At 49.7% G+C, this 19,248-nt stretch overlaps 1 protein-coding gene across 1 annotated transcript in view; it reads right to left on the reverse strand.

The window, feature by feature from the left end:
• The window catches only part of RASSF2 (Ras association domain family member 2), a 36,011-nt gene extending 22,314 nt beyond the window's left edge, over window positions 1-13,697 (reverse strand). The window contains exons 1-2 of the mRNA XM_019644643.1: window positions 13,118-13,697; window positions 12,902-12,975 (exon numbers count right to left, since the gene is read on the reverse strand). The gene's annotated coding sequence lies outside the window, so the exon portion shown is untranslated. The remainder of the gene's footprint in view (window positions 1-12,901; window positions 12,976-13,117) is intronic.
• Between the last annotated feature and the right edge of the window lie 5,551 nt (window positions 13,698-19,248).

Here is a 19,248-nt window from a genome sequence, read left to right on the forward strand (position 1 = left end):
AATAAAAGAGCAGATTTGACACAAATAATTTTTAATGTGGAGCCACGCTTTGGAAATCTAAAACATATTTAAAGCTATTGATCTCCCTCTGTGAACATGGTCATTTGCCCTGCAAGAATTCTAAATCAGTACAACTTCTCTTTAAAAAAAACTTTAAAAGATAAAATGTATATTGAACGCCTACTAACTACAAACCACGCCTACAAAGATGTCTGGATTGGGTGAATGTTGTTGGGGTTGCCAACTTAGGACATGAGCCTCCCAGGCCCTAGTCATGTTGGAGACTCAGTGGGGTCACCAACCAGTCAGTCTCTGGCACTGACTTCATGCCCTGGCAGAATGTTCCAGGTTCTTCTCAGTTCCATTCAATGCCTGTGCGATGCCATCCAGCTTGTCAGTGGAACCTAACATGTCCCATGTGAAGAGCTATCCACATTCCCTACCTGCTTCAAAGACCTTCCCTCAGATCCAAAAGAATGTCTTCACAAAGAGAAGATTCCTAAACCGCTGAGTAGGAGGACATCCCAGCCACAGAGAACTTTCTGGGCCTGCTTTTCACGCTCTGTGGGTGTACCTAGGCTCCTCTTCAGACCCAAACAAACTCACAGGTTCCCTGAGCCCTGATCTGAAACTGAGCTCCCCCTACATACTGTCCCCGCTGCTCCTGGGCAGTGTTCGGGTGGCAAAGGAGGGAACCAGGGCTCACACCTCAGCCTGTCCTTCCTCACAGCACTCACCACCACACAGAAATCATCTGTCTGGTGTTTCTTTCCTCTCCTGGACCTGAAGCGTCCTCTCTCTGGATCCCCAGCTCCCAGCCTGCACCTCTTCCTGCATGGTCCCATTAGCATTATTTCTTCAAGGAAGGGAGTGGCTAACCTGGGGTTTTAGGTCAGGGGATTCCTAGAAGCAGATTCCGAAATGAGGATTCTTGTGCACATGATTGACTGAGGAAGTGTTTTCAGCAGAAAGCCATTAAGGGTGTAAGGGAAGCAGGACTGGGAGCGAGTGGGCTCAGCTGGAGTCCAGCCACAGCGGGGTCCCATGGGAGCTGCAGGGTGTGAATAACCTCACGGAATTGTCCCACTTTGAGACAAGCAGGCCAGGCCTTTGTACTCCAATGCCAGTCCAGTCGGTCACTGACTATACAGGTCACCCCTGGGAGGAGGGTCTGAGCTCCTAGGCATTTCCTTGCAACAGAAGTTCTCAGGACGAGGGACCAGCTAAGATCCAGTGGCAGTCAACACCCATAACATGCGATAGATAAAGGGGATCCTGGTGGGTACCAACAGCGCCCACTCTACCTTCCTTGTGTCTGGGCTTGAGGCAGCTCCTGGCTCTGTTACTTCTCCCACTCACCCTCAGGCTGGGAGGAAACAGCTGCCCACACAGGGTCGCCAGGTGCGGCGCAAGGCTGAACTGCAGGAATGGGGACAGACTTGTCCAAGCTCTGGACCAGTCAAAACCCTGAAGTTGTTGCGCAAAGGATCTGTTCCTCTTCCTAGTCACAGACGGCCCCTCCACCACCACTCACAGGTGTTTCCAGCCTCCCACATGAGGCCTCCGCAGAGTAAATGAAATTCACCCGCTCAGCTTCCTGTGAAGAGGGCAAACATCAAATCCTCAAGAAGCTCAAGCCAGTGGGGAAAAGGCAACCAAAGCTCACTCCAAAGAGAATAGTTGGTTCCTCCAAGCTCCAGTGCCCTCATTCCCTTTCTTTCAAGGAACCCAGAGAACACACTGCAGTTAATCGGTCTTGAGGCATCCCCGGGGATGCTGGCTAATCACTGTACAGTTCCAGCCTAGAGAAGAAGTGTCTCTCAGCTTATTTATGAACTAGAAAGTCCCCAGAGGGAGGCAAGCAAATGCAGAACAGAAAGGTGGGCAACTCCTGGCAGGAAAGTCCAGGGTGAGAGGAAAACCCCCCCTTTGGTGGTTTATTTGTTTTTGGTTTCCTAAACTGTCTTCCTGGCTGTATAGCAAAAGCCAGGCCTCACCCCACTCACCACCTCAGTTCCCAGGGTAAGATGGAAGGTGGGAGACAACTGCTAATTTACAGGACGCGGGAAGTCCTAGTGTCTAAGAAAGTATTGCTAGGAAAAGAGACGGGCTTGGGGAGGGGAGGGTCACCCACGGAAAATATCCAGGAGAGTCACTCCACAGAGACACTCCCTGACCAGTGAGGGGGACTCAGCTGAAACCAAATGGGGACGGAGCAACAGCTAGCCTTGAGACATGACACGACATCTCAGAGCTTCTAATTCTGGATGCTCATTAGACTCTCTCACAGTGGGAACGGGGCAGGGGGTGGGGGGAAAGCGACGAGAGAAGTTGATTTAAAATTTCAGATGTCTATGGTGTAACTTAGACCAATTCCATCAGACCCTATGGGCAGGGCCCAGGCATGAGCATTTTTTTTTTTTTTGTAGCTGAGCCATCCTGCCCCATTGGCAGCTCAGTGGCAACTCAGCTCGGGCCTGGCATCGAACCGCTGTTGCTCACTGAGCCACTTGGCCGGCCCAAGCATAAGCATTTTTAAAGCCTCCCCAGGTCATGCTCATGGACAAACAGGACTGAGAATCGGCCTGACATCTGATAGGGATAGAGCTGCATAGACTGAGGACACCACCAAATGCCTCTCAAAGCAGTTTTCAAGAACAGAGAAAATAGAATTTTTCTAAAAGCAAACTGAGTTTGGTCTTTAGTGATCCCCTCCCCATAATTAAGATTTTAAAGGGGTAAGGGGACAGTGTAGAGCATCCCAGATGACCAGTGTATGCAGGCACAGAGCCGATCCAAAGGGCCCCATCATGCAAAGCAGGGCAACACACCACAGAAGCCAGGAAGCCAGGAAGCTGGCCCCAAGCCCCAGATGCAAAGGAAATGCTCACTGGAGGCCCCGAGCTTCCCCTTTTGGGGCCTGTCTCCACTTCTTCTCTGATCCCTGCCTTGCCCGCGGGGACAATCTAGAGCTCCGGGGTTGGAGAAGAAAGTTATCTGACACAGTGCTTCATACTATAGTGTTAATGACTGCCCCATCAGGTCTCCTGAAGGACCCTGCTTTGTGTAACCAAGCAGCTTAGACAGAGGAGACACTGCTGTCCCCTCTGCACTTCAGTCCCCTGGCATGGGGGCAGGAAGAAGTATCTATGGCAAACAGGAAACCCCAGCCCTATTGCTGCACACAAGGAAGAAGACTTGAGCTGCGGCCGGGGGCCCTGCCAAGATCTCCAGATTACAAGAGATTGTACCTCATGGCTCCCAAACCCGAGCCTGTCCTGGACATGGGCAAAATTTGGACTGCCTCGGAAGGCAACAGGGCATACTTTGTCTTTTGCCCTGCATGCTTTATTCGATTAAAGGCCCACTTACTAGCCAGGCCCACGTCCTCTCCACCATGGGGTGGACCTGTTCACCCCACTGACCCTCCTTTCCCTAACTGCACCTCCATCTGCTTTCCCATCCCAGGGGTCCAGGCCCCCAGTGACCCATCCACACAGCTTACCTCATCACCCTGCTCAGGAAAGGATCTAAGCCTCAAATACCACTAGGGGGAAAGTTAAGGTCAAGTGTGCTAGGTGTGTGCACTGCACTTTCTCAGCTTTACTGTGACTGTAAATAAAAGACTTTGTCCCTCCCCACCCCAAAAGAATGTGAAGCATCACGGAAGAGGGAGGGGAAGGCATTTGGGAAAAGTTTGGCTTGCCCTGCCTGAAAAGAGGTGACACTTACCTAGAAGCAGGTAGAAAAAGACTTAGATCAAGAGAACTAGCAGAAGACTAGTCACAGGAGGCCCTGGACACCTGTTTCCCCATAAATCAGGAGCAAAACACTCACAATATTATTGTGCTAATGATAAGACAACAAACGTAACAGACAGCGACCATAAATGCGAGCTAACTATGGACTATTCCCTGCTTTGACTCATTTAATTCCCACAACAACCCCATGAAACAAGAAACTTCAATATCCCCATTTCTGCAGATGAAATGATTAAGGCAAAAAGAATCAAAGTAACTTGTCCAAAACACACACAGCCAGGAAGGGGCAGAGCTGGGCTTCAAAATTAGGGCTGTGGGTTGCAAAGCAGAACCCCCATTTACTACAGCTTCTCTTGAGGTGAAGGATAAGAGATTTCAGCTAAAAATCACCCAATCTGGCCATATTCTAGAGGAATGGTTTCACACTTGAGTATCAGAATCCCTTGGAGGGATCATTAAAATACAGATTCCTTCCCCCAGTTTCTGTGTACTTCCGGAGTGAGGTCTGAGAATGTGTATTTCTAACAGGCTCCCAAGTGGTGCTGGTGCTATGGGTAACAAGACTCCAGTTGCTTTATCTTATTTCTTACAGGAACCCATGGGGAAGGTTTTATTTTCACCACTTTAGAGATGAGGAAACAGAAGGTCTCAGAGGTTCAGGAGACTTGTCCCAGGTCACAGAGCTGACATGAACCCAGTGCTGCTTCTACGGTGCTCCAGCTAAGCACTGGATATGAGGGCTCTATACAGGAGGCAGATGCAGGCCAGCTTCAGCTGTCAGCCACAGCAGGCCTGGGAGTCCTGGGGAAGGGAGGAGAGTGGGTGACTGGCCCAAGAGACAAGCTGCAGGAAAAGCAGACCCTGCAGGGGCCGGGGCTAGAAACCCTGCTCAGGGACCAGGGCACATGCAATGTCACAGAGCCACAAACCTCAGTCACATCTTACCCTCCGTCTAAAGAACAAGCTACCCCTCCCAATCACGGGCCCCACAAACCACCTGTCCCCCCATCCTGGAGAAAGCCTGGAGCCTGACTGACAACAGGGACAAGGCTCCTGCTGACAGGCAGCCTCACTTCCCTCCCAAAAGGCAGCCTTGGCCTAGTCCACTTGCCAGAGGAGGAACTGAGATTCAGCAGGTGGCCAAGCTGGGATCTCCTCAACCAGCTTGGCCTGCAAAGCCCTGACTGTTTCCTGGGGCCTCGGCCCTTCCTGCTCAGGCCTTCCGCACACAGGTCTGAAATCCCAGTGGGACTGGGGAAGATCTGAGGAAATGGTCCTGGGATTCCAGCCAGAAGGGCCTGCCTCCCATTCCCACACCAGCGGGCTGTGTGGCCAAGTAAGTGACCTGGAAAGTCACCACTGGGACCTACCCGAACAATCACCTCAGAGGCTCAGATGAGCAACTACTTGTTTATAGGGAAGTCCCAACGGCGTCCACAAGCTTTTGACCTTCTGAACACATGTTTAGAAGGAAACTCAGAGGCCCTCAGCCTCCTATCAGAGAACCAGGGTGTTGGAGTGGGACCAAAAATGGCATAAATGAAGTAAAAACTCCAGACAGGGGTGTGTGTATGTTGTGGTGTGTGTGTGTGTACAATTTAGACTCTGGCTCAGAGACACCAAAGACCTAGAAAGCTAACCCCCCAATCTACAGTACCCCTGGGAAGGGTGCAGTTATATCTGCCTCCCTAAAGCAGCACCTACATCACCTTCAACCCGAGGGGCCCTGCCAACATGTACTCCTCATGTACTAAAGGTCAACAAAGTGTGAAAATCTGTGTTACTGAGTTGACCTGAGGGAAGAGTGTGAAGTTGGTGGAGGCAACACTGTTCCTAATAAGGCAAATACGACTAAGCAGTCCTTGACCCGCATTTCTCAAAACTGAAGGCTATTTTATAGGGGAGTTTTATGTCCTAACTGGGGAAGGGCAAATTAAGCTTTCCTCCAGTCCAGTAACTACTATGGGCCCATGTGCTGGGGGAGGCGGGGGGGGGGGCACTGGCCATCTGTGGATTCGTGTCTCAGCTCTGCAGGGACAGGCTGACTTATCTGGGCAGGTGAGGAGGGGCCACCTCCACTTCCCCATTTCCTACCAGCACAGGTTTCTTTCTGGCCACACTTCCTGTTTACTGAGTGGTTTCTCTGAGACTCATCTCTGACGTCATATCCCCTTCCTCAGGGAACCCCAGCAGTTCTTCCTTTTTTGGTGCTATAGGCTGAGACTCTGACTTTGTGTGTGGATATCTTGGGGTTTCCTCTCCTTGCTTACCCAGGGCCAGGATTGGAAACCCAAGAGCCAGGATGGCTGGCCTCCTCCACCCCCAGAGTGGAGGTTCCTTGCACTAGAGGAACAGTGAGGCGGGAAGAGCAAAGGAAGGGTCCCGTTTGCTGAGCCCTCCTCCGGGGCAGCCACTGTGGGGCATCTTACATCCGCCTCCCTTTAACCTCATTAACACCCTACAACTACATGGGGAAATTCATCCTTACACAGCAGATCTCAGATCCATCTTAGTACCAGGAGAAATGGCATATCCGGGGGTTTCCAGAGTATTTCCAGGAGGCCGAGGGGAAGTTTTCCACAAAACCACATTCACGCCCTCCCGTGTCTGCCCTGCACCTAGCTGACTAAACCTAACAGAATACCAGCACTGTGAAAAACAGAACTTCTCCTCAAAATGCCCTTCAGAGACCATCTCTATAAAATCTTTACATTTCCCTAACTTCCTGGGAGTAAAAGAGCAGCCTCTCACTGGGCAGACAGAAAACAGGCAGAGCCAGGTAAAGAAAGTTCTGGAGAGCCCAGGGGACACGTGTGTCCCTCTCAGACCTACATCCTCTCATTAATTGGCTGGAGGACCCAGGAGGCCCTTCCGAGAGCTCACTTAATGAGGAACTTAAAGCATTTTCCACAGAACTAGGCATCCCAGCGCAAAACCATTTGATCCACTCTTGTGACCCCTGAATAAAGCCACATGATCTGGTTTTCCTGTTCTGGGTCCCCAAGCTTCTTAACTTCCTTTCACCTCAGATTCAACCTGAAGCATAACCATCACCTCCCCTGCCCCCACCCTGCACCTCACTGCACCATGTTCCCGATTACCCCATCACGTATACACAAGAGAGCAATGCTTGTCCCAAATGTCCATGATCAACTGTAAGATCCTACATGGAGCTTTAAGAAGAGAGGCTACCACCCATCTCCCCAGAGTCCTTGGGGCCTCATGGACCCCACGAGCTGAGGTCCTCCCTGTACCCCAGTCAGGCTGACCCTGACTATGGACAAAGAATTCAGCAGCCATACTCACAGCCTCCATGTGGGTATTTGGCAGGGTTTGGGACACACAAAGGACGCTTGAAATAAAAAGGGTGAGGCTATCGTTGTCAGCCTTTAAGGAAGATGATCTCAACCACCCACTTCACCTCATTTAAACCTCACTCACTGCATGACAGCTATTAGGTTTGAGGCAGAGCGAACCCCACGCACAACCTCTCAATCTCACCACCACACACAGAAAACCCTGGGTTGAAACAATTTGGCGGCAGCAGGCCTGGGGCTGGAGGCCAAGCTGCCAGCGACCAGCAAGCCACAACTGAGGGTAGCTCTAGGCCTGCGCTTGTCAACCCCTGGCTGCCTGCCTTTGAGCCCCACTCCAGGTGCTGGTGGCAAGGGCAAGAAGGATGGCCAAGACCTTGTGGTCCTGCCTGAAGTGACACCAACAGAGACCAAACACCACAACTCTCTCCCGGGCTTGCTTTCCTTCCCTTTTCATTATACAAGTAAAACATTTTTTTAATTTTAAAAATATATAATAGGTAAGCCAAAAGATTATGTTACACAAAAGGAAAATTATTGCATGATTTCACCTTTATGACATACCTAGAACAGGCGAATTCACAAAGAGAATAAGAATAGGGGGTACCAGGGGCTGGAGTGAGGGGGAATGGAGAGTTAGTGTTTAATGGGGACAGAGTTTCTGTTTGGGATGATGGAAAAGTTCTGGAAATGGATAGCGGTGATGGTCGTACCACAGTGTGACTACATTTACTGACATGGCTATGGTCTGAATTTTCAATGTGTTCCCAAAACTCATAGGTTGAAGCCCTAACCCACAATGTGATGGTACAGTCCTCCCTGTGTCAGCAGAGGATCGTTTCTAGGGTCCTTGTGGATACCAAAATCCTCGGATGCTCAAGTCCTTTATATAAAATAGCATAGTATTTGCATACAACCTACACACATTCTCCCATATCTTTAAATCATCTCTAGATTATTTATCTAATATAATGTAAATGTTACATAAATAGTTGTTATACTGTATTGTTCAGGGAAGAATGACAAGAAAACAATGTCTGCACATGTTCAGGGCAGATGCAACCATCCTAGGCCTAACTACATAGTACACATCAGCAACAATGTAGCTTTTTCCCCCCCAATACTTTCCATCCACAGTTGGTTGAATCAGCAGATGAGGAACCCGCAGATGCACAGGGGCAGCTGTGTCAGGAGGTGGGAAAATTGGGAGGTGATAGGTCATGAGGGTGGAGCCTTATGAATGGGATTAGTGCTCTCATAAAAGAGACACCACAAAGCCCCTTAGCCCCTTCCACTAGGTGAGGATATAATAAAAATTCTGCGATCGGGAAGACGGCCTTCATTTGACCCTGCTGACACCATGATCTCAGACCTCCAGCCTCCAGACTTGTGTAAAATTAATTTCTGCTGTTTGTAAGTCACTCAGTCTGTGGTATTTTGTTATAGCAGCCTCAACAGACTAGGAAAGCCACTGAATTATACACTTTAAAATGGTTAAAAGAGTAAATTTTATGTTATGTATATTTTACCATCATTAAAAATAAAAAATATTTAATATGAAAAAAAAGATTAAGGTCAAAATCTCTCCAAATTCTACCACTCAGAGACAATAACTATTAACATTTTGTCATATATCCCTTCATAAGCAAATATAAATGGATGATATATTTTATACATAAAGTACACTATTTGGTAATCTGCTCTTTAGAAAGATATTTTCCATGTTAATAGATATACATCTATGTTCTTTATTTTTTTTGTTGCCACGTGGTATATAATTCCAATGTATATAATATACCAAACAGGTTCACTATCATTGGACATTTAGTCTCCATTTTTTTGTTGTGGTGGTGGTGATTATTATAAATAATGCTGCAAAGGACATCCACATGCACATAATTTTCTGCCCTTGCCCAATTGTATCCTTAGCATAAGAATTCCTACACGTGGAGTTGCTGAGTCAGGGACTCCCTTAGGGGGATTGTCACCAGAGCATTACGAGTATAACTGCATTAGGGATGTTGAATTCTGTCATATAAAAGTATCTTTATCCACATGGACTTCTCTTGGATTTCACTTGGGTGTCTGTGGCATTGCATAGTGGTTCAGGAACAGGGACTGTCCTTTCCATAAGAAACCAGCCCCTCCTTCCCCATTCCCCAGGCTTCCTCTGGGGACACACCATGACTGTGTCATGAAGTGAAAGTGGTACACAAGGAAGGCAGAATTTTACTGGGTTAATGTCTACTGAATTCCCATGTGCCAGCAGGAAAGACAACAGCAAAACTCTAGGATGGCCCAGTGCTGGGTGCTCCATGGTGAGCAACATACTCGTAAGTGTGCACTCATGAAAGGTTTTCTTTTGTTACAGGTTTTGCTCTTGTGTGGACAGGAGGAGAATGCAATGGTGTCTTCCTAAAAGGAACGAAGGCTGGAAGAGACTTGTGAAATCATCTAACCCCTTGCCCTGGAGATAGGGAAACCGAGGCCCTAAAAGACTCAATAATCTTCACATGAACCTCAGAAGCGTCTCACACACAGTGAATCAGCCAGTTCAGAGTTGAATATACCACACATTTTGATGCCTAGTACAACTCTTATCTTCTTCTCCCTTTGGACAAAATTGGAAATCAAGATCATTGAGGTCACATCTCAGCTCAGACACAGCCAGATGTTCGTGAATCTGGCTCCTACTGGCCCTCAAGGGCTGACCGAGCACATCTGTCCCAACAAAGTATTGAGTAATGCCATGCTAGTGGCTTTAAATCTGCCATGGTGGGTATATTTACACTCAAAAACCACCGAACACCACAAAACCGGTTTTTTTCCCCCCTCCCTGCAGAGCCAGTTGTCAAACATTTATCAGCACATCACAATCTAGGTGTGAAAACTGTGAGCAGATGGCCTCAGTGTCCTCACCTAATCTAAGGACAGCATTATAATTCTCCATGGTCCATCATAACACTCACTCCCAAATCCATCACAGTCCCTTTTACACTCATCAACAAGCCAGCAAAAGTTTGCCTGAATGCTGGCTGTTTGTCAGGCCCCTGGCTCAGCACATAACACAATATCCCTGTGAGACAATTATCATTTCCATCTCACAGTTGAGGAAACTGAGACTCAGAGACTTCAAATGACTTTTTAACTACAGACTAAAGCCTGTCTTAGGCTGGTGTCCCCCAGAAGTTGACCCTAAGATAAAGGTTCAAGTGCCAGTGGAAGGGAATAGGAAAGTGAACAGGGAAGGGAAGGCAGCCAATGAAGGCAGCCAGTTACTACTGTGAGCAGCTGGGATTCAGTCCTGCCAGGCAACTCTGAGAGATAGCAGAGAACACGCCCCAAAGCAACCCCAGCAGAGACGAGGAAGCTGGAGGACTTATGCACCTTCTCCCAGCAGTCATTGATTGAGGCCAAAGGAACATGGGAAGGATGCTGACATCGCCCAATTCCACGCAGCTAGAAAAATGGCAGAATACAAATTCAATACTGTTTTCATTACTTGTAAAGAAATGAGCAGTTAATCAAACAAACACTTAACTGAGTGCCAACTATGGGTAAAGCGCCACGCTGGTGGTGAAATAAACCTACTTTGCCAAATCACTTTGGGTTGACATGTCCAAAGACAGCACAAGGTATATTTTTGCCAATTTTTATCAGTACAAGTAATAGAAAAAGCCCTTCTAAGTCACTTAGTTCATCCCACGGGAATTAGCCAAACCTTCCCCGCCCCCTACTCCTGTGAGAGGCTGCCCTCTCTGGTTCAGCCAAGCTATCATTCCAAGCAGCTGCATCAACCTGTGATTACAGGCTTCAGAGTCTGCCATCCCAGGGATGACCAACAATGACCCCCTGGTCACCCAGCCAGCTGAGCCTGAAAGATGTCCGTGTTTACAGTACCCTGCTTTCCCTGTGCCTCCTGCCCCGTCCCCTCCCCTTGATGTCCTCTGTGGGAACCCACCAGTAGGCCAAATAAATGAAACCACAATCACAGGCCTGTGGGAGCTTACCCCACCTTGAGGATTTCTTTTAAATTCTTCTGGAAAGGCAGGGAGGTGTTTAAATAGGATGGTGTGTCATTGGGATAAGTCACTGGGCCGTATTGTGAAGAGTGGTGGGAGGGGACCACTGCCCTGGTTTTATAAACCAGCTGTAGCTGTTCTCAGCAACTATGACTTGAAGACAGAGACTAGATGTCTTGTTCTATTCCAAGTGTGTGGTGGAGACCTTCCCAGTCTCTCATTCTCTGGGAGGGGAGAGGAGGAGACATGGGGAAGTCCCAGGACTGCTCTTGGACCACCCAGTGGGCATTCCAACCTCTCCATGGGATCCTCTGGCAATCTGGTACTGCCTCTACACCCCACCTCCCAGTGAGCACACTTCCTGCCAAAGTATCCTAGAGAGGACTGAAAGCAACCATCCGGCCAAGGTCCTCTTGTCTTTGGTGCCAGGGCCCCTTTCTGGAAAGCTCTGCAGTCCAGCCCTTGTCACTCCAGCAGGGATGCCAGGATGTGCGATCCTGGGCAACTCTCCAGCCAAGTCTCTTTGCCATTCCTAAGCAGTTCACACACAAAAAGCAGACACAAACCTTGGCTCTGGGGCACCAGCAAATAAAAGCAAAACCAGCAGAGGACTGAAAGGTCCCAGGAAGGCAAGCGCATCCAAGAGTGAGGGGGAGTGAGAAACTGAAAATAAAGTGTAGGGTTGTCTACCACTCTCAACCGACTCCTAAAATAACACAGACTGAAGAGAGAGCCTGAACCCCCCAAACAGATGCCATGCAGAAATGCAGAGAGGTGGGCTCTGAAGTCCCAGGGGCAGAGTGAGACCACCCTCAGGAAGGTAGAGACACTGCCAGCTGGAGGTCCAGCAGGTGCAGGTACTGCACATGCCCTGCCCACTCAGCCAGGTGCAGAAGGCACACCCCCACCTTCCCCTCCCTGGAGGAGGAGGGCATGACGAGGGACCCCAGAGCCCCTGGCCTCCTTTCAGCCAGGCTCCCCAAAGGTGCCCTTCATCATTCTAACAGATTTCACCAGCAGAAAAGTGAGAGCAGGGGAGCATGGGATATGTCTAGGCCGCACTCCAAAAGTTACCCAGTGTCCCCAAGTACTCCATCTTTGCTCTCCCATCCTCAGAAGGAGGAGGGGACTCACCTCACTCCCCAACACAGGGAATCCTGAACTGTACCAGCTCAGACTCCCAAGTGCCCAAGCAGGCAAGCTGCACACTATGCCACCATCTCCTTCTCCCAGGGTAAGAACTACCCTCTTTCCAGAATTACCCCAGCTCTCTGAGCTCAGCCATCATTTGAGGCCCTTTTCTAACCCCCCAGAGGCCCTAGGGACTGCTGCGGCTCCCAGGCATCAGCAGACCTGTCCAGAGGAGAAAGCACAGCTGGTGCCCAGATTCATGGCTCCAGTCCAGGGTCTCTGATCCCAAATAGGCCAACTCCACACTTAGTCCCTGGGACACTGCATTCAGACACAAGCTAAAAAGAATAAACTCTGCTTAAACAACCCAATATATCTTAGTCATGAGAAATTTCTTTAATTCTTCAGACCGCCTGCTAAAAAAGTCCCCAGTAAGTAAATGTGGATTGATAAGTAAAATAATTCCAACCCCAGGTTCTTCATTCAGAGTCTCTGGAAAGAAGGCCCCTGGCTCTAGCTCACAGGCAGCTGTTTAAAAGAATCATTGTTTCTAATTCTTTCCTCCCATTGTACCAAGATCAATGGTGGCAGGAACCCAGTCCCATTCTAGGACAAATTATTATTTGTCAGCTCATTGGTTCAGATATTCATTCATCACATGTAAGGTACTTACTATAAACCTGGTCGGCTCTAGATACGGCTCTGTCCTCTGGGAGAATGCGTTCTAGGGATGCGAATTCCGGGCACCTGGGAATAAAGTGCATGGCAGCGTTAAGAAGCCTCGTGGTGCTCAGCTCCTCCTGTCACCGAAGCGAAGAGGTGCTGTGAACAACCCAGGGCCCACAGAGAGCCCCTTGGGTAAGACGCAACGGCTGAACCCTCGGACTACCTGTCAGGCCACCGCGCCTCTCTGCTGTCCCCAGGGCTCTCCTGGCTTTGGCGCTGAATGCAAAGCAGGTGTTCGCAATGCATTAGTGGCCGGGGTCCGCCCAAGGCACCTGTGCTTCTCTTGGGCGCATAGGACGCCAAACCGAGGTCCCCAGCGACTTCAGGCACCAGCTCCGGAGGTGGGCGGAGAGACTGCAAACGGGAAGTGCCCCGAGAAACCGGGGGCCCCGCGCACCCTGCTCCCTTCTGAATGAATGCAGAGGGAGCTCACGAGGGGGGCTGGAACCCGCCTCTGGGGAACCGTCCGTTGGCCAGGGAAGAAAGGGACCGAAGTGGGGTCGGACACTCCCCGGGGCTGTAGGGGCCTGTAATCTCTGCACCTGCCGCCCGGCCCCACCTCGCCAGGGAGTCCCGGGGACCCCCGGGGATGGAGCAGGAGTGAAGGAAGGACCCCAGGGGTCGGAGCGGGAGAGCGAGTTTGGAGCCACAACTTTCTCCGGCAGGAAGGGGACGGGCTGGGGCTCCACGCCTACGCGGCCCCTGTAGAGTCCGTACCCTCAGGAACCCCCCGCGGCTGGGGGACCTAGGAGGAAACCAGAAGCAGGACTGAACGCCTGACTTGGACCAGGCAGGGGACTCTGCGGGAAAACTTTCCGCGAGGCGGGAGGGAGGTCAGTGGAGAGAGGACTGACCACCCAGTACCCAGCACCTTGCGTCCCGCATCCCGCGCTCGGAGCCCCGCGCCCAGCACCCCGAGCCTTGCCTGTATGCCAAGCCGGCTGCATCTCGCGCGCGCCGCAGAGACCGTGGAATTGGAAAGTGGGGTGGCGCGGCCGGGGGACTGCTCCAGCACGCGCGTGGGTCAGCGGTCGACCAGCCGGGCTCACATCCAGCGGGGCTGGGCAGGCGGCGGCCGCGCGATTGGGGGTCGGGCGCCCCGCCCTCCTCCGGCCCCCTCTGCCCCTCCCCGCCCTCTCGCCCGCCCCAATGCCTGTATCTGCCCTTATCCAGTCTGATCGTCCTCCTCCCCCTTTCTCGAGCTCTCTGTCTCTCCCCACACCCCTCTTCCCTCGCCTTTCTTCCTCCCCTCCTCTCCCGCCCTACCTCCTCCTTTCCCCCTCCCCCCTGGGGGGGCGGAGCTTCTCCCCTCCCTCCCAGACAATGCTGTGGCTGCGCGTCCCATCCTTCCCCTCCCGTGAGACAGGGCTGGGGCTGCTAGCTCTTCTTCCGGGCTGGGGGTAGGGGTGGAGGGTGGGGTGGGGAGGAGGGGGTAAGAATGCGAGGGTGGGGAGGATGAGCTGGCTCCCCTCACCCCATTCTGTCAGCCATCTCCGAGAGGGATGGAGCCTTGGCCCAAACCCCTCGGCTCGCCCCGCGCTGTGACAGCCACTCCCTGGGAACAGTAACGCTGCCCCGCGGAGCCCACCTCGAGCGCTCCGGATTTCCCAGGCAGAGGGTGTAGGATTTTTTTTTTTTCCTAATACCCAGGCTTATGCCAAAAAGGGTTTGAGTTGAGCAGCGGGGCTAAGCCAGGCCCCTTCGACTTCGCGGGCTGGCAGACGTGACAGTAATGTGAAGGAGGCCAAATGTCTTTGTCCATCTCTCACCTCCCCCTCTTATCCAGCCGTGGACCCACAGGGGCTCTCCGTGCACAAGAAGCCCTAGGGCACCCCAGCTGCTGGGCTCCTTATCTGTTCCCTCCCTCTTTTCAGAATTCTCTCCCCACACACAAACTCCAACTGCAGAGCCAGTCTTCATACCAAAAAAGAGGGGGACCTAACCATTAATGGGCAGCCAACCCCCAGGATACAGCAAGATCAGTTCATCCCTCCTGGAAGCCAAACATTCTTTACTAAATTCATTGTTTGGATCTTGGAATGTGTCTCCCTTAGAAACAATGTTATAAATGATGATCTGCTTCCCAGGCCAGCCACAAAAGTCTTTTGAACCCAAAACACAGCTGTAGGGTGGTGCTAAAAACTGTCAGCTACCCAGGAACAAGGAGACCACTAGCCAGCTTTTTCTATAGGAAAAATAAAATCTTCTGGTCCTTGCCCCTTGAGCTATAAACGCAAAGTTCTTCTATTAATTTCCCCCTGGAGCCACTGTATTAGTTAAGCTTCTTTCCTTTGCAGGTAACACGAACACCCTCAGGGGAATGTATTTTGAGGACATGAGGGTTTCCCTACAGCCTCAGGGTCAGAACTGCAGGGAAAGCTCAGTGAGAGGCAAATCCAGAGCCTGGAGAGCTCCCAGTAACCCAGGAAGTCTCCTGTGAGGGGCCAGCTCTTCCATTTCATCAGACTGGCCTTCCCTGCACCCCAGGCACATGACAAAAGGTGGCCATCACTTATATCACTGGAGCTTGGAGCTCCCCTGTTTAAGAAAGCAGCCAAGTGGAACTAGAATCCCTGAGTCTCTATTCCAATGTCCCAGGAGAGCAGCCCATTGGCCCAGCTTCGGTCAGGTGACTATCCTATGACCAGTCACCTGGGGCCGGGGGGTGGACTTACATTGTCCAAATTAGGTTTCCAGGAACCCTGACCCTATGTCTTGCTTAAAGCAAAATCTATTCATCTCCACTTATAGTCTCCACCTTGGTGAATAGATTGATTGGTTCAAAACACCAGGAAACCTCTAACTCTTCATCAATTTCCCCATATAGAAACCACAAGAGAAAGGAATAGGCCCTTATCCTTCAATGCAATATAGGGACAATACACCTATCTGTAACAGGGATAATATTGTGCAAATATTAAACTGATACCTTAAAGCCCCTCCCCTTAAACCCTGTTACCTTGCAGCCCCAGCAACTCCCCCCCCCCCACAGCTGCACCAGGAAGCTGACAGATACTAATTACCTAGAACCAGTGCTCTGAAAGAAATACAATGCAAACCACAGGTGTCGTTTAAAACTTTCAAGCCATATTAAAAATAGTAAAAAACAAGTGAAACTAATTTTAATAATATATTGAATTTAAACCTAAATATTACCATTTCAATGGATAAACAACATAAAGAAATTATATTTTACATTCTATTTTTTTAAGTAAAGCTAAAATCAAATATGTATTTATACTTCAGCACATCTCAATTCAGACATTAAATTTTCATCGAAAATATTCGATCTGCATTTAGATTTTATATAATTTCTACTTGAAAAAATAGATTCACTTACCCAAGTTGTTCCAAACAACTTGCTTAAAAGTTTCCCAATAACTGAAATGAGTATAAGTTTTTTAATTTAAGTTTTAATTACGATTTCATAAACTTAAAATTTAGTTCCACCAGTCACATTTCAAGTGTTCAATTGCCACATGTGGCTAGTGGCTACCATATTGGGACAGCACAAGTTTAGGGAGCAAAGACTTGCCTTATCTGTTTAACAGAACAGTGACAGGAATGTGAAGCATGTCCAGAGAGAGTGATTTTCCAAATTCCTTTATGTCCCCCTATAACATCTCAAGACGCAAGTTTTACCAGTGAAGTTCTCCTTTATGTGTGAGGAGAAGCAGGATATTCAGAGAAGTGAGAGGCCCGGACCCCTCTTCTGTTCCCAGTGGATTCTGGGAGAAGGGTGGAAGGAGGGGACACACAGTCGGAAAGGTTGCGTCTCCCCTGTTTGTGATTTTGACCAGAGTGCGGAGGCATGTTGAAAGGTTAAGGGGAGTTCTGGGGGTAGAGGAGAGGAGATTGACACACTGACTGCTCTCTTCTGTTCTCAGTCACTGACCTAGGGGAGAGGGCGGCCTCCTCAAAGTCAACTTCGTAGATTACCGTGGTTACACAGAGAGAGGGCTTGGGTTTAGCTTTCTAGGATCACCCCATAATCCCTGCATGGCACAGACATGATGCAGAAGTTCCTACCTGCTCCCAAGGACCAGGAGCCACAGAGGGAAGCTAGATTGTGAGCCACAGGCCTTCTGTAGGGTCTTAGTTTGGGTTTCCTCAAAAGCAGAACCTGGGCCGGCCGAGTGGCTCAGTTGGTTAAGAGCTCGCTCAAGAGTTTGAGCTCTGAGCAACAGCAGTTCGAGTCCAGCCCGAGCTGAGGAGCCGCTGAGCTGCCAACAGGTAGCAGGATGGCTCAGCTAAAAAAAAAAAAAGCAGAACCTGAGACAAGGACTTAGGTGCAGGTCCTTTACTTAAGAGTTGATCCCAGAAGTCAGAAGAGTGAGACAGACAAGGAGGAAATGCTAATAAAGGATGTGTAACTGGGACTTCATTTCTCTGGGGACCCTCTGAGGAACTGTGTAAAATGTGCCTCAGAATTGTCCTCTCTGAAGGTCGGGGGGCTGGGCATTTATCTGCTTACTCTCAACCATCCCCCACTTGTTGAGCATTACTCCCGGGAGGGCTTAACTCTCATTACTTTCTGGCTCTGTGGACATCTTTGGCCTTATGGAAACATTGTAAGCAGAAAAGCAGGAGCCACTGCCATTGGCACTTGAGGTGGGACAGGTTATTGTACATGGAACTGCCCACCATGGTGGGCATGAGAAGTGGGCTGGGGGGATGTGACACAGAACACAAATCATTGGCTCTAAGACCTAGCATGGAGAAGGGCACATTGCCCCTGAAGGCTAGGTCAGGACTGATGGGAGGACGTGATAGGGACTCAGAGGGAGCATTGGTGTGGGCCAAACTAAAGTCAAGGAGGACAGGGGGCACTGCAGAGCCCTGAAGGAATATGGAGCACCCAGACCATGAGGTACACAAGCTGTAGGCATCAGCAGTAGATGCCAGCTAGACGGTCAGGAATGGGGCCATCACCCCTCAGCATACAGCAGGCCCTCTGCAGCAGGGTCCAGGAGGACTCAAAAGCACCAGCTGCACAAGCCACCACAGGAGAACTAAGACAGACCCTACCCCAAAGATCTACCTTGGACAGAGCTGGGAAAGGGAGGAAGAACTCTGAGAGACTTGTTACCTAAGGAGATCAGCAGAATTGATTATATTATTGCATCGCACTCCGTTTTTTTTTCTCTTCTATACAGGAGGTAAGAATCTACAAGGAAGATCTAGTGAGTTATGGAGAAATAAGGAAGCTTAAGTTCTGCCACTGGGACCCAAAAACATCTGGACATGTCTGACACACTAGACTGGTGGACTGGCTAGAAATGAATTTGTTTGAGAGGTGAGAAAAGGCCCTCCTGGGAGATCATTTTCAGTCTAAGGAAAGAAGAAACCAAGCTTGGTCCAGTAATAAAGCTTTAGCTGACAGAAGGGAGGTGAGATTGTCACTCAACTCAGCCCCCAACGGGCCCCTGGACACACTGTGGCAGGTGGGGGTTTTCTGGGAAGATGGAAGAAGCTCTAAGTTACAATTCAAAGGACTGTTTCATAAGCTTCAGGGACACTCTGGGGACCAAGCAGCCATGCTTCGGGGACCTGCTGCTAAGTAACACTGAAGGGACCCACACTACAACACTCAGCTTCTCTATTTCAAAGGTTTGGTATGTTGACAACATTACCCAGGATGTGGTAGATGAATTGCCAAAAATGGTCACAGTTATTCTCTTCCCTGCATATGCTCTGCAGTTCCTCCCACAAAGAGGTGGCATCTATTTTCCCACCTGGAATCTGGGTTGACATTCTGACTTACTTTCGCCAATAGAATGTGGCAGAAGTCATATTGTGCCTTTTTCAGAGTCTGGGCCTCAAGAAGCCTCCCATTCTTCTACTTTCTACTGGAACATGGCTCTGCCACGTGAATAAGCCTGAATTAGCATCCTGGAGGATGACAGAGCCAGAGCCAGGTCCCAGACGTGCGAGAGACCCAACCAGGATCAGTAGAGCCCCCTAGCCAACCCAGAGCGGATCACCGATGCATGAGGGAGCCCAGCTGAGTCTAGACCAAATAGCCAACCAATAAAAATACAAGCTAAATAGGTGGTTGTCATTTTAAGCCATGAAGGTTTGGGGTAATTTATTATATCGTAGTAACAAAATGTTAAAGAACTTAACAGGATTTTTAAAAAGGTAATAACTATGCGAGGTGATAGATGTGTTAATTAATCTTACTGGGGTAGTCATTTCACAATATATAAGTGTATCAAATCATCACATTGTACACCTGAAGCTTACATACTGATATATCTCAATAAAGCTGGGATAAAAAGAAACACAAAAAAA

Source organism: Hipposideros armiger, unplaced genomic scaffold, assembly GCF_001890085.2.
Source record: "Hipposideros armiger isolate ML-2016 unplaced genomic scaffold, ASM189008v1 scaffold_89, whole genome shotgun sequence".
Taxonomy (NCBI): domain Eukaryota; kingdom Metazoa; phylum Chordata; class Mammalia; order Chiroptera; family Hipposideridae; genus Hipposideros; species Hipposideros armiger.